At 42.2% G+C, this 14,582-nt stretch overlaps 1 protein-coding gene across 1 annotated transcript in view; it reads left to right on the top strand.

Annotated features, from left to right (window-relative positions):
- The first annotated feature begins 857 nt into the window (after positions 1–857).
- LOC118410366 (neuropeptide S receptor-like) overlaps positions 858–14,582 on the top strand; it is a 27,988-nt gene continuing 14,263 nt past the window's right edge. Inside the window, exon 1 of the mRNA XM_035812053.1 lies at positions 858–1,064. The gene's annotated coding sequence lies outside the window, so the exon portion shown is untranslated. The remainder of the gene's footprint in view (positions 1,065–14,582) is intronic.

Below are 14,582 nucleotides of genomic sequence, written 5' to 3'. Positions count from 1 at the left end.
ATTCGGACCACGACCTTGCTGAGAGCGCACTTCGACCTAAATTTTGAGAGATCTCGCTCAACGAATTTTATTAATAAACAAAGCAAATTTTACACTTTTTCTCTCCTTTATGTCATACTTAAAGTGTCCATGATAGTCCAATAATGAAGTGAAGGGTTACACAAATACAATTCAGGTGACAACGAGTCGCAGCGTGATCACCGTCTTGTAGAATGGGGGTGCAAGTAAACCACACATTTGTGAGGGTCCTACTCAATTTTTTAAATCTGGGAATGGGTGGTATGGTATGGTATTTCAGATGAACCTCTAAATACTCTGCAACATTTTTAACCATAATCTAGTGTGCCAATAAAAAAACAAAACATCTGAGAGATGCTCAAACTGTAGCAGCAGTCAAAAGATGTAGATTTTTTCTTTCATTTCTTTTCATTTTGAAAAAAATTATTTCTGACTCTTCCTGGAATGCATGTCACTATTTAGCCTATAGTTTTGGCTAAATAGTGGTTTTACAAATAAATCTCATTCTCATTCATGTATGATACCTGGGAAACGAATTCAACAGCAACATAATATACCGTTGGCGTATCATGGTTACCAAAGCAACACAAAGCAGACGATGGCTTTAGTGTCAGATTCCTACAGAAAATTGATAGTTCGAATCCCGTTGATGACCCATTGTCAGAGGTCAATGAAGACCTTACGCCCTGCTCCATACATGTCAGCATATCTACGATCATTTCTCAAAGCCTATTGGATGGGACGCACGGGCAGCGGCGATTGGTTGACAGGTCTGACCACGTGACGAAGACCCGGTTTAATATTTTTATTTTCGTCCCTAAGTTTGTCCTCCAGACCGCACGAGTGTGCCGGAAGGACCACTTTCGATGAGAGGGTCTGGCAGTACGCCCGGCATGAGATCTAGATCTAATGAAAAGATGCTGAATGGTTAAGACACAATCGGAGCCCGATTCAGATTCAAGACTCAAAGTGTTGAAACGTGATTGTCCTGACGTCCTACTAGCATTGCCGATATCCTGTCTTCAGTCATCGCTGGAAACCTGGAGGTAGGCGAACTGTTACTGAAAGAGTATTTTCGTCATCGTATGACAGACAAAACGTGTATTACTCATTTTTTTACTATGCAGAGATAAATGTCAGATGTTTCCTTATGGTTCCGTCCCATTTTTTGTCGTTGGTCGTCGTACGGCTCTAAGGCCCCCTTTTCACTAGACGGCGATCGCGCTGCGCTCTGACTGCGACCTACATAGGATATGTGAAACCTCCACTTTCATACAAAAATTTAGGTATATCATACAAAATGTAAAAGTGTGACTGATAAGACAACAAACGCACACATAAAAAGATGACTTTCTTTTTGATACAATATCAGTTGAGCGATCTGTCAAATTTTAGGTCGCGGAGAGCGCGCGGCGAGAGTAGTGGAAAGGGGATATAACGAAATAGGATTTTGGGACGGTGCGTGACAGACCCAACCGCCGAGAATGATATAAGACAGCTTCTTCAGCAGCAAGGCAGATGAACTTTGTAAGACACATGCACGACTGCCCCATGAAGGCTCTGACCAGCCACTTACGCTCTCATCATTATGTGATCCAATTGAAGACGCCTTACGATATCGATGGAATGACATCCCCTTGATTTTATCCAGGCCCAACGATACTAGCTTGAGAAAATTTAGTCATACCAAAGTCCCCAAACGGAAGGGACAAATGACAAAAGCCCCAAGTCAGAAAAGGTTGCTTCGATCCTGGCTTTCTTTTTTCTATCGCTTGTTGGATCTAAGGGCGTATTCTTTGCATTGTCATAGAAAAGTGACTGTTTAGCCAAAATTCTTCTCACCGTCCGACTGACATCAAATGGAACAGTTTAAAATTTCTACATCGTCTCGATAGCCTCAAATTGTCGACACTTTCCGTAGCCGTAATCCCAATGCTCAAAACTGCCTTTGTGTATTAAATCTAATTTGACAGCGTCGACGTTAGAGAAATGTAAGGGCCCAAAAGTAAAACAAAACGTAAGGGTAACATCAGTTCTATAGAGTTTTAGTTGCAGTACATTGTTATATTGTATATGTGCTGTCTTAGACACGGTATTGAAAGGCGAATCCTAACGCTCTCACTCCTTCCACCGCCTTTTACTCCCCAAGCAAGCCCAGGTACCCATTTCTACATCTGGTTGGGATAATGGCAGAATACCAGAAGCTTTGAAATACGACGATTCTTGGAGGTTCTGGGGCATCACAGAACTCATTAATAGTTTTGTTTACGGGTTCAGTCGATCTAATGGCTGCATTCTTCATCTTTTATTGTCTTAACTGGAGTCGGTGAGTGTCATTGACAGATTGTTGTTTGTATCAAATGGAAGTATGATGTAAATGTACGGGTACTTTGGACGGTTTTGATTCGACGGTGGAAAGAAAACTTCAGAGAATGACAGTAAAGAAATACTGTTCTGGAGTCTCAGAGGTAAGTGCAGCTAATAAGATGGAAGGTGCAGCCTTACTGATAGGGGAACATTTCATCTATCAAATCCGGTGGTGACAAAACGGTAGAAAGGAAAGATACGTCTTAACGTCACTTGGCGCACAGATAAGGATTTACGTCATGCCGAGCCCACAGCGCTGACGGCTCTATTCCCCTGGGGCGTTCTGAATTCGGTTCGGAACATTGGAGGTGATTTAACTTTTCCCTCGGAGACAGGAAACGACGGGAGTGTAATTTGATCGTGGATAGATATGTCCCCAGGTATCCAGTATGCTCTGATGCTTGAGTGGTATCAGTCGGACAAGGTCTTCACCAGATGTCAGTAAAAGGGAAAATCACGAGAGATCACAGGATTATCTTGTCGCCATTCCACAAGACGGCGATCGCGCTGCGACCTCACTGCGACCTGAATTAAATTTGTGCAATCCTTGACTTCCCAACTCCAAGAAGACACCGCGCCACCAGTAGTCAACTTGCCGCCACCCGCCAGTTAGTCCATTTGTGATACTCTACTTGAAAATTCGTTTTACCAACGTAGACTTAATTCAGTCAACTCGTTTCGTTTACATCGCATTGAAGAAATTCTATGACAATACATCAAGTCAGAACATCCATTTACCAATCTCATTTAACTGCTCATTTTCGACTGTAAAATATAGCTCTATATATCGTACGGTCGTTTTGAAAATGACCATAATCTGTAACCGAGAGAATATGTTGACGTTTAGAGTTTCAATGTGTAAACTTTCTCAGCCAGTCATCTGTTGTTGAACTTCAGACCGTGTGCGCGAATCTTAAGTAGGAACTTAAAGTCCTTATATTAGAGACGTGCGGCGGGCGCAACAGTGAAGAATCGATAGAGGGCACGGGCCTGACCCGTACTTGTTTCAGATGGTCTGTTCAAGAGATGAATTTGCGCTGCACAAATTACTCTGTTGCTGGCCCTACCTTGGACATTACTAGCCTAGCAGTGGTGCTATGAATACACGTGTACAGGGTACACAAACTATGGAATACAAACCATAATGTTTGAATAGACACCCGTTGTAGTGAATGGCTCATGTGTGATCCGTATATGGCTAACTAATAAAGCGAACTCTTAACTCGACATATGGACCCTTTTACACGCACGTTTCTCTATCTACCTACATACATGTACTAAGGTGGGTTCATATTGGAAGGTATTTTTTGCACCCTTTCATGCAATAGTTACGGGCTTTCCCATGCCATGGTATTTTGATGCGTAACTTATCTAAATGTATATAAGGCAAGCCATCAATCACCGTAAATGGTTGACAAAAGGGTCATAACTTGAACCGTTCATCGTGCAATGAACGGTGTGACGCATTGATTTCTGTATGGTATATCATAACGGGTGGTGTACACGGTGTGTTAGAGGCCATGGTACGGCGATCGTTCACTGGGATAGCATCTGGCACTGCGATGTCGAAATGGGAGCAGTGCTGGTCTCGGCATCTTTTTTTTTTTTTGCTTTAACCCTTCAAGACAGACAATGTGAACTCCAGTCAGTAACTTGTCCTAACAGTGCTACATACAAAGGGCAGACAGAAGGTAAAGATAACCATTTTGAGAATGTTAAGGACAGTGGGTTGTTGTCCACGGTATTTGAAGACGTAGCCCAACCCACTCCTTTCCTCTTTTACCTTCCCCATCTAAGTCAGGTACGTACCCATTCTTACATCTGGGTGACGTGAGGAAGGAAAGGAAAGGGATTTACAACATCGATGACATAATAGAATTCGAACCCGGGGCCACTTGCTTCTGAGCCGAACGCTCTGCTGTTACGCCACACGAAACCCACACGTCTTGTCATCTTTGACTTCCGGAACAAAATAATTGTAGATCGTTACAGTTCCGAACATTGAGCCCTCAGGAGCAGCCACCTGCGACCGAACTGCTCTCGCGCTCTGACGCACTGCGCCGCGCCACTTGTGCCAATGATTAGGGTTGTGTTCCGATAATGACAGTTGTTTTGAAGATTGATGCAGCTCCGGTAGTTTCCTGTCATTAACCTTTTCTTACTATTGTACATTTGAATGTTTATGACCTTGAAAATCGAACTCTTCCTATTCTACTTTTCCGTTCTTTGTCATACACTTGTAAAACGTGTAACTCCTAACGAGTAGGAAAGATGTAAAGACGTTCTGGACATGCTTTAGGAGTGTCCATGTAATCAGAGAAGTCTTCACTACGTTGTGAATCCAATGTCTGTATGTAAAATATCAAAGCGTGTCGGTATCAAGAACGTACTTCTTAGTACAGATGTCCCACGCCTGGAGCCGCATCTCCAGGGTTGCATGGGTTGGCAGTCGGCCAGAAGGGAGTCCGACGATTCCGCAGCAGATTATCTGGACTTTCGTAGCTTGTAGGAAAAACTGTGAGGCATCCCTCCCAAACCGATGAGCCTCATTCCAGTACTGGGCGAAAAATTTTAACGCTCGTAGATTTGTTCAGAAAAATCTATTGTTATGTGATATGAACAACATGTTGTCGTTGATCAGATGATACCACCTTACGCCGGTCATCTAATATTCAGCAAGCTACGTGCTAACGTACGACCAATACCTTGCCATGCATACCCTATATCCCTTTGATAACTTCAAAAGCAATCCACACCGTCGATTTAGTATATGGCTTCAATTGCAGAATGCACGACGACATCTCGACACGTTGACGCTTATCGTATTGGATCGATGTTCGAGATGCTAGGAAATGAGGCCAGCTTCGCTTTCCGGACCGCTGATTAAGAACGGAACATAACCGCAGATGGTGGGAGTTTATGGTACTGCTGGGGGTGGGTCAATCCAAATAGTCTACATTCAAAACGTATGCTTGTGTCAGAAAATTATACAGATAAACTATTGTGCGGAAAACGTATTAGTTCTATGGAGAGTTGCGATTACCTTCATGATTCAACATGCATGTATTGTGTGCCTCGTTTGCATGGGCGTGGAATTATCACTACTCTACAATACTACTCGGCAATTCGCCCGTTCTAAACTGATCTCATGACCGGTCGAAAATGGGTCAACTACCACATGGCCAAGGTAGCATGAAATTGCACGGTGTTTGCGGTCATAGTAGATCGATTGTGAGTCCCACATCAGTTTTATATGTTGTGAACAAGCTGTCACTGCGTAGCGGTCTGTGGATGACCAGAACATGGTTATAGCAGAGGACACGGGGCCATGGAAAATCTTCCAGGAGCTCTAGGAGCGGCAGACGAAGTCACAATTAGACAGACGAGTCAATCCTAGGTATGTGTTTGTTTTTGGTACAGTGGAATGATTCTCATACCCATGAAGATCGTCATTATTTAGGATGTATGAAATTTAAAGGAATGCCGTGACATAAGACTCTGTCTAATTTTTACATAGTGTCTATATGAATGACACAAGTGTTCCAAAAAGCTACTGACGTCTTTTAACTTAGTACGTTAGTACTGAATACCAAAAGATATCGACTTGATTCTCTTAGATTTGACAGCCCAAACAAGTGGATTACATGGCCTATACGTCACCAGTAAAGCGTCTATTTCTAAACCTCCATTTCCAAAAGCTCTTTGACATCCGATTTAGGGTTGAAAATACGCTTATGTGAGATCTTCTTGTTTCGCTCATTTCAAATTGCTGTAAGCTCACCAAGATCGCCTTATCTCCCAAGCACTCGGATCAATTATATCCGCGTGTTAGCCCTTGACCTTTCGTCATTTGTTCCGGGTAATAGATTCTTTCTGCACCAAATCCCGGAAAGACTTGTGCCACAAGGCAGATGAGTATACCTGTGGTAAATGATAGATGTAGCAGGGGTTAGGTTTTTATTTCATTTTAATATGAGATATCTATGAAGCACACCACTGTAGACGGATCTTGGTATACGTAGAGCTGAGGTGAAAGGAATTCTTGCTCCACATTTATGACCCCCTCACGTAAGCGGGTTTGTCTGTCCCATGAATTCTTAATCATAATGCGATGGATATCATAGAAAAGAAAACTTCACAAGATTTCTCATTGCGTATGATAGATCAAAATTAACGTAAATATGCTCAGCCAAAGTTAATAATCCAAATATTTTGTGTTGAGTTTGTTTACTGCATCATAAATTGGAGAATCATACGTCGATGAAGGTTAAACATCGAGATATTAAGATACGCAAGAAAACAGTCGCTCCACCAACTGAATAGCTTCTGGAAATGCTGATGACCAGGATACGGTACGTACATAAGACACATGATACATGAACTTCTAGAAGCAGAAAAAAACATATTATTAATCAAGTAAGAAATAAACTCTAGGTTTCCGAATCCTATGCAGTAGCATGAGTAATATTCCAGATGTATATCCAATGCACAGTAAATGATGGTTAAGTTAGTTAATTATGTGTAAAGGAGCTCGAGTGTGCTAAATCATGTAGTACAAATTTTTTTGAAGCTAAGGTCGTTTAGACATCGTTCCACAGGATGGCTTTGTTCACTTAAGTACCATGACATAATGACACTGCCGATGGAAAGACTCCCCAGTATTCTACACGCTTGTATACAGGCATCAAGCTTCATGAAGTTAACTTGTCTTTGGCCGCAGCTGGAGTCTCAAAAACAATACTCAATCCGCGAGGCCAATGCCACTAGAAGTACTGATGCCTTAATGATGCCCATCGTGGCTAATCAGTTCAATGGGCTTCTCTTGATCACACTAAAGGTGTAGCGTGATACACTATCCATCAAACAATCCAGCGGCTTCCAGTGCCTGACCTGATCCATTTTGGGACGCGAAGAGAATTGGAATGAGTCACAAAATTCCAATGGATAGCTCCTTGGCGCTGAGATGTGAGCTGTTGTGTCCTCATTTCCATCCAACTCGTGACCTCAGTTCGATTGGAGGGCACAGTTTTCATATACAGGGCCACACACCTGTAGAGATCAAAGAGGACTAAGCCAAATTGTTCCCGTAGGGCAGAGGATGATTTGGCATACACTGAGCGCTTAGGCCCCCTTTCCACTAGACGGCGATCGCGCTGCGCTCTCACTGCGACATAGATAGGATATGTGTAACCTTCGCTTTCATACTGGGTACATCATACATAACGTAAAAGTGTGACTGAGAAGACAACAAAGCACACAAAGTATAAAAAGATTCTTTTTTTTCTTTTATATAGATATTCGTTGAGCGATCTGTCAGTTTTTAGGTCGCATAGCCATAGCCAGCGCGGCGAGAGCGCCGTCCTAGTGGAAAGGGGGTATTATTGAACGCCCACGGACATGGTATCAGGTTCTGTAATAGACGCTGATACAGCCAACAGGCACTTTTTACGACTTTTGTAACTAAGCTGGTGGTAATGCTGATTTAACGGTCTTCCCAAGGCCACGTACTTGCTAGGTAACAGATGAGATGCGCTGCCGAAGGCGTGTGGCTGTAATGTAGATAATACTCCCCAAGGTGACATGCGCCGACAGTTCAGCGCCAATTTTGTTGAATGACTAATGTCAACCTCGGTTAATAGCTGCATTTACTATGTTGGTAATTGTATAACTTCCACCTTAATACTGAAATTCTACTGCAGCTGTAGTCAATAGATCATGCTAATATGCTACATAACGTATGCGAGACCAATATAAGCGTCAGTGTTAAACGTTATAAGTTGGACGTTCGAAGGAAAAGTGAACTCAACTTTCCTGAGCAGTGCAGTTCACAACAGTTACACACTATTCCTGAAAGTTGCGGACCCAAATAAAGTCCAAGTTAAATTCGAGCGCAGATGAAATAGCGACTGCACCTGGTATCCTACAAGCTTCTTTACTTACAGGAATAGGACAGGAACCTACGACATCAATATGGAAACTTGATTAAACGTAAACTATAGCTAGCAAAAACACTTTTTACAACCTACCAATGTGCAATATAAAGATATTATTCATAGCGACATGGCTACAGTCTCACAGTATTCCAGCTTCGATCGTGTTTCATGAAATGGTTAAGGAGAAAGAAACTCGTCCTTGTCCTTGAGTTTTGCTTTTCCCGCTAAAGACTATTTTATCCCTGACTCTAAAAGTAGCAAAACACGTTTCAACATGGTATTAAGCATAAGAATACCGATGAATATGCTGTTATAATGCTAGTATTAGAAGAACGCATGGCGTTATCAACAAAAAACAGGTGTTCACTATGACGGTAAGTGGCTAATTGCAGACATGAATAAACTTCTAATATCGCCCAATTAACTACCCAACTACAACGGTATGATAGCCTCCTATCGGGTAGAAACACCTGCCACCGTACTGTGGAGGGATTCTTCTTGGTCGCGCTTGCCTGGATTGGGCTTGTGGGCTTCATCGAATGGGGTTCATGTTTGACGAGTTTAATATGTTTGTGATGTGTTTGGGTTCAAGGATAGGATACTTTTAGTTACCTTGGCACCCGTTGGATTTTTGAAGATTGATATCTTGTTGGTTCATTGGCTCCTTGAGGGACAAGGGCTAATGGGATCAATCCCTACCATACCGGGTCCGAGGATGACCTACCTATTACACACATACCCTTAATAACACATCATATCCTTCTTTTGTTGTTTTCGCTTTGCCTTAAGCTTATTTCCAAGCAACGTACAGCTCAGCATAGAGAATAAAGGCGTCGGAAAGTGTTTACAGAGAAGTGCTAGTAGTTGATGATTGCCCCTCCATATGTGATCCCAGTCACGCCACAGTAGCTCAAGCTCTCCTCCTACCCTCTTAAGTGTGTTGGGAGGGGAGGGCCATCACATGATTGGTTCTGAAGGTTCCACAAACCACATGTTGGCAGATGGCAATTACGTCCCCCTTGCATTCGCCAAGTCACGTCTCGTCTCCGCGTGACTTCCTGCACCAGAAGGAGCCCACCCACACAAATTACTCTCATCACAAAGCGAAGTTCTGTCAGTTATGAAGTGCGGAGCGTCAGAAGTTCCCGCTAAAGTGGGCAATATAAACTCTGGAGAACTTCACTCTGTCACATGACATTCGGAAGTATTCTGAAAACCTTTAGAGGGTTTGACGCCTCACTAGGGAACACAATTACATTAAAAGTCATGTCGAGCATAGACATATCTGTTCGCGAGAATGGCACATTCCTACAGTCAGTCATAGTCATACGGGGTATTACAGCAGCGTTTACAAGGTTTCTAAATCACAATTATTGTCTCTCTCAAAGAAACATCCTCCATCACATAGGTGAGTTAATCGGGTTATTCAATGGGGGATAGATTCGACAAAGCTAAACGTTTCGTAATCCATGATTTGTCGAACTTTGACAAAATCAATACCTTGAAAGCGCTTCATCCTCCAATACCCTGTCAAAAATATTGGTCTCCGGGAGTAAGTCAGACTCGTTTATGCTGAACATGTTTAAAAGCCTCTTGGCAGCTACCAACTCAACAGTGAATAACAAGGTAATCCATTCACAATCATGGACTTAACAACTAAAGTCGACGTTTCGGGGACCACCTGTCATCTTCTAAGGGCAGATCGCTGTTGTAAATACTTTTATTTTTTAATAAAGCACCTTGTTATCCAGTGACCTTCCAACCTGATGAAATTATTTACGGATACCAGCTGCAAAGTTTGATAGGCAGGCCCACATAAACGATTCTAATGCGTCTCAATAGGTATCAACTCCCCAGTGATGCAGAAGCTTTGCAAGGGAAAGATTGCACTGTGTGAGAACTGAAGCATGCCTCGGCTTGAGAACAAACGTCACCCTGCACTTTGATAGCGATAAATTATTCAGATATTTCGAGGTGAATTTGCCACACGAGAGAGGGATGAAATTGAAAAGAAAGGTTTGATATCAATTAAATTCATACAGCTCAGTTCTCATAGATTGTCCTCACGGGGCTTGTCTTTGTTTTTGTTGTTGCCAATCTGTACATAGCTACGTATCACCGGTGTACACCTGTAGAGTAAGATATCAAACTGAGACCATACACTTCTTTATCGCTATTGGCGCCAGGCGTCTTTATTCTGTCGTTTATTTCTTTAAACTTAAAGTGCTTCATGATACCATCTACTGCATGTTTACATGTAAGTTGTAACTATGAGAAACTTTGTATTTGCAGGTGTATGTGTAGCTGATCAAAATGACGACTAACACAGTAACAATCACAATGTTCTTCTCAAAATTTGACAAATCGTTACAATACTGGATTAAAACTAGACAATGCCCACAATATATTCACTCCAGAATGGCAGAACTGCAAAGACGCGATTGGGAAGCAGGCATGTGTCGAGCATGGTATAAGAGGAATGCCACACCCAACAAAAAGTCGTGATGAATGTGACTTACATTGTTAAACTCCAAAGCGTTTTATATCTTTCCAAGATTACATCCACTCTTTTCTAAAACAAAATCACTTCTGAAGACGTTCACTGCGCTGTAGCCCTCTCATGGCGCCAGAGGGTCCCCGAAGAGATCGTCTGTTCCGGTTGGTAATTACACCTTCACCCTCACTTCGTCCTCTCCCTGATAATTATGCCATTCAAAGGAAAACTCCATCCACGCACAGGAGACTCCACGGCCCTCATCATATTGATCAGTGAGTTCATTTGGCTGCTGTCACAAGACGTTAAGGGATTTTAGCCAGGAAAATCAATTTTGATTACATTTTCGGTCGAAAAGAAGAAAATAGAAACGAACTAGTACCCCGGCGATCTCGTAGGAGTATCAAAGGAACCATCACATGTAAACCGCGACGTGAAAAAGCACTTATGGAGCATTTGACGAGAATGTTTCGCCTTTTATCCCTTGTGGCAAACATGACCCATGCAGCTTTCACCGGACGCACGATGGTATTGAAGTAAAGTGCATGCCTTTGGGGCTGAATCTGTGCCTCCAAGGCCATACATTTTCTTCTCCAAATCCGGCTTACGTAAGGATTGTACCGAGGCAGCCCCTACTCATTTAAAGTACTTAGGGAAAGAAGCATTCTTCTTATGCTAGACTAATGGAAACTTAGCCAGAGGCAAAGACAGCTAAAAGGACTACATTCGTGGCCATGGGAAATGTATAAGGCTGAAAGAGGGAGAAGAGTAAGTATCAGGAAATGGGCTAGCTATAGGTCAGAGCTGATGTTTGAATAAACGTAGCCGAAGGCAAAAAAAAATGAAAGCATTGTTGGTCATGTACTGAGACGCAAAAATGGTGAAAAGGCACGGAGAAAGAACAAATATTATAAAACAGTTAGTTGGAGTAGAGAAACCATCAAGAAAAGTGAAATGTCGTAGCTGATGTTTGAATAAACTTAACTAAAGACAAAAATATGAAAATAAAAAACACACATTTTGCTCATGTGTAAAATGTTAAAAGAGTTAGTTGGAGTAGAGCAAGCATGCATCGAGAAAAGTGCAAGTAGTTTTCTTCTTACTATATAATAAGTTAACATAGCCAAAGTAAACAAAAACAAAAGAACAAACTAAGTTGAATCCATTGTTGGCCATGTAATACGTATATAAAAGGTGATAAAAACACCGAGAAAGAACATGTACAAAGATGATATAAGATCTAGATGTAGTCGAACAAGCATCGAGAAAAGGCATGGATGGAGATGCCTCTTGGTATCGGTGACAATGTACGATTGTATGGGTTAAGCTAGTTGGTTTATCAAAACTAACGAATGAGGAATACATATCATCCAGTGCTACTCATGTCACATACACTTACGATTTAGCGCACTTCATCTTCTACCGTAAAAGATCTTGCACTTAACCAGTGTTGTTTCGGTTTTTTTTCGGAGGTATGTAAAACTGGACATCTTCCTGTGCGCATCTACTCCAAAAGATGCAACACCAGCGTGTCCTGATCAGGTCAGATTTATCACAATGTGTGACAGGAAAGGTGATTCAAAAGCAGTCAATCTTATATTCAATGAGCCACTGTCCGCCGGGACTAGGCAATGATGACTTTGTAACGACGATCCAGGTGACAGCTAAGCTAATCGATCCAATCCAAGCCAGGATATGAAAGAATCGACCTTCAGTAAGACCCACATTCCAGTAGACAGCAATCGTGCTGAGCCTCCATTGAATTTGTGTAATCCTTGACTTAGTAATTGGGAAACCGTAAAAGTATGACTAAAAAGACAACACACGCACACACATACACACACATACACACACACACACACAAATACACGCACACACAAACACACACACACACACAAATACACGCACACAGTGCACGCACACTAAGGGAAGTCACTTTGGGGCCCAAAATCTAATCATTTCCAGTGTTCGTCACACCCCACAAACACACTAAGTATGAAATCCATCCATCCAGCCGAGTTACCTTGTTGACAGACAGACACACACAAACGCTAGTGAAAATATAATCTCCTTGAAATTTCATGGAGGTAAGAAAAACCATGCTTTATCAACAGTTATAGGTTCGACCGCTCTACTTTATCATGGTACTATGTATCTTGCTATGCTATCTTAAGCCCTGTTGGCCCCTGCTTATTTTATTCAACAAGCACGTTGATCTATGTATTGTTAATGAGGGAGACGGGTAGAAACTCTGTCTAGCTATCACGGTGATTAAACAAACCAGGAGGGTGTCGAATTTCCATGGCCTTTGGTAGAAACGCCAGGAAATAAAAACGCCCTCTATTCCACAGGGAAATCTGAGGAAGTTATTATTTAGTGGGAGATTCTGCCGGTAAGACTCTAGCACCGGTAAGCCATGGCTGGGCCGCGCTGTTGCGTCGAACAAATCGGCAAAGCTGCCCGTCCGTCAAGGGGACAGGTTTTATACCCGGCATTGAGGCCGATGCTGCCACATGCATGCGTGATTGGGTACCTTGTCGGGGGTAGCACTGCGCCATGTGTCTATGCCAGGAGAAGAGAGACGTCGACGTTGAGACTGGCAAAGATTTTTGAAGCATATTAGGCGACGATTCCACTACAAGTATAAGAACACCTTACTGCGACCTGAACTGAATTCATGCAACACATATGGCCTAAAAAGATAACAAAGCGGATGCTTTATCTACGGAATTCACTGAGCGCTATGTCAAATTTTAGGTCACAGTGACGTCGACGCCTTAAATCGGATCAAGAGTGTTACGGGGCCTCTTGCCAAATGTGGAGTTTCTCGGAATTATGCCACGAATTGTGGTACGAGTAACGACCCATGGTAGGATTTTCACCAATAAGTCCAGGATCATGGGCTTTTGCAAGAAAATGAAACTTTTATACTTGCAGCTGAACTGAGCTTTTGTGACTGTCTATCGCTAATTCCGGGTGGATAGAGGTAGATCCAAAGGATGACAAGACAAGAAGGTGCAAAGGGACAGGATAAACTGTACTTAGTTCAAAGTCTAGGAAAGTATAGAAAGGGACTGTAAATCACGACAGCTTAACCCTATTCAGACCGGGCTTTTTTGGTCATCCCTGGACCGGGGGGGGGGGCTTTTGAGGCCCTCCACTTCTAAGTCCTATAACTCTAAAACGACGTGCCGTAGGGCCACCAAATTTTCAGGACATGATTTCGACATAATATCTGACAAGTATGTGACGTTTGACATTACGTTGACGTAAGATGACGTAATTATGACGTCATCAATTTGATTACATAGGCCAAACCCATGAAAAATGGGTATTCTCAGAAAACTTCAAGTTATGCTGCAAAAATGTAACAACAAGTGCAGATAACTGAATAATAATGTTTATTACGACTTGCGTTGCTAATAGCAACATCAATGACGTCAATATGACGTCATAAAATGACGTCATGCACATCTAAGATACGAGTTGGGCTCCGCCATATTATATCCACCACCTTGAATTTTTAAAAATACTTTTTTTGCAACAAATAATCACAAAGGGCAATGGAAATAGACTAAATTCATTCATTTAGATGGTTTTTGATGAAAAAATACCAGGTAGTTACAAATTTTAAGGGATAATTAGCTTGTTATTCTTGATCTGGCCATTCGGTCCGCCATCTTGGATTTTCGGCTGATGACGTCATCAAATTAGCATAATTTATGCATATATAATTATGAAAGATATGCTGAATAATATAAGATTTTATT

Source organism: Branchiostoma floridae, chromosome 2 (assembly GCF_000003815.2).
Source record: "Branchiostoma floridae strain S238N-H82 chromosome 2, Bfl_VNyyK, whole genome shotgun sequence".
In the NCBI taxonomy this organism is placed as follows: Eukaryota; Metazoa; Chordata; class Leptocardii; order Amphioxiformes; family Branchiostomatidae; genus Branchiostoma; species Branchiostoma floridae.
This window is presented reverse-complemented; position numbering and strand designations above follow the sequence as displayed.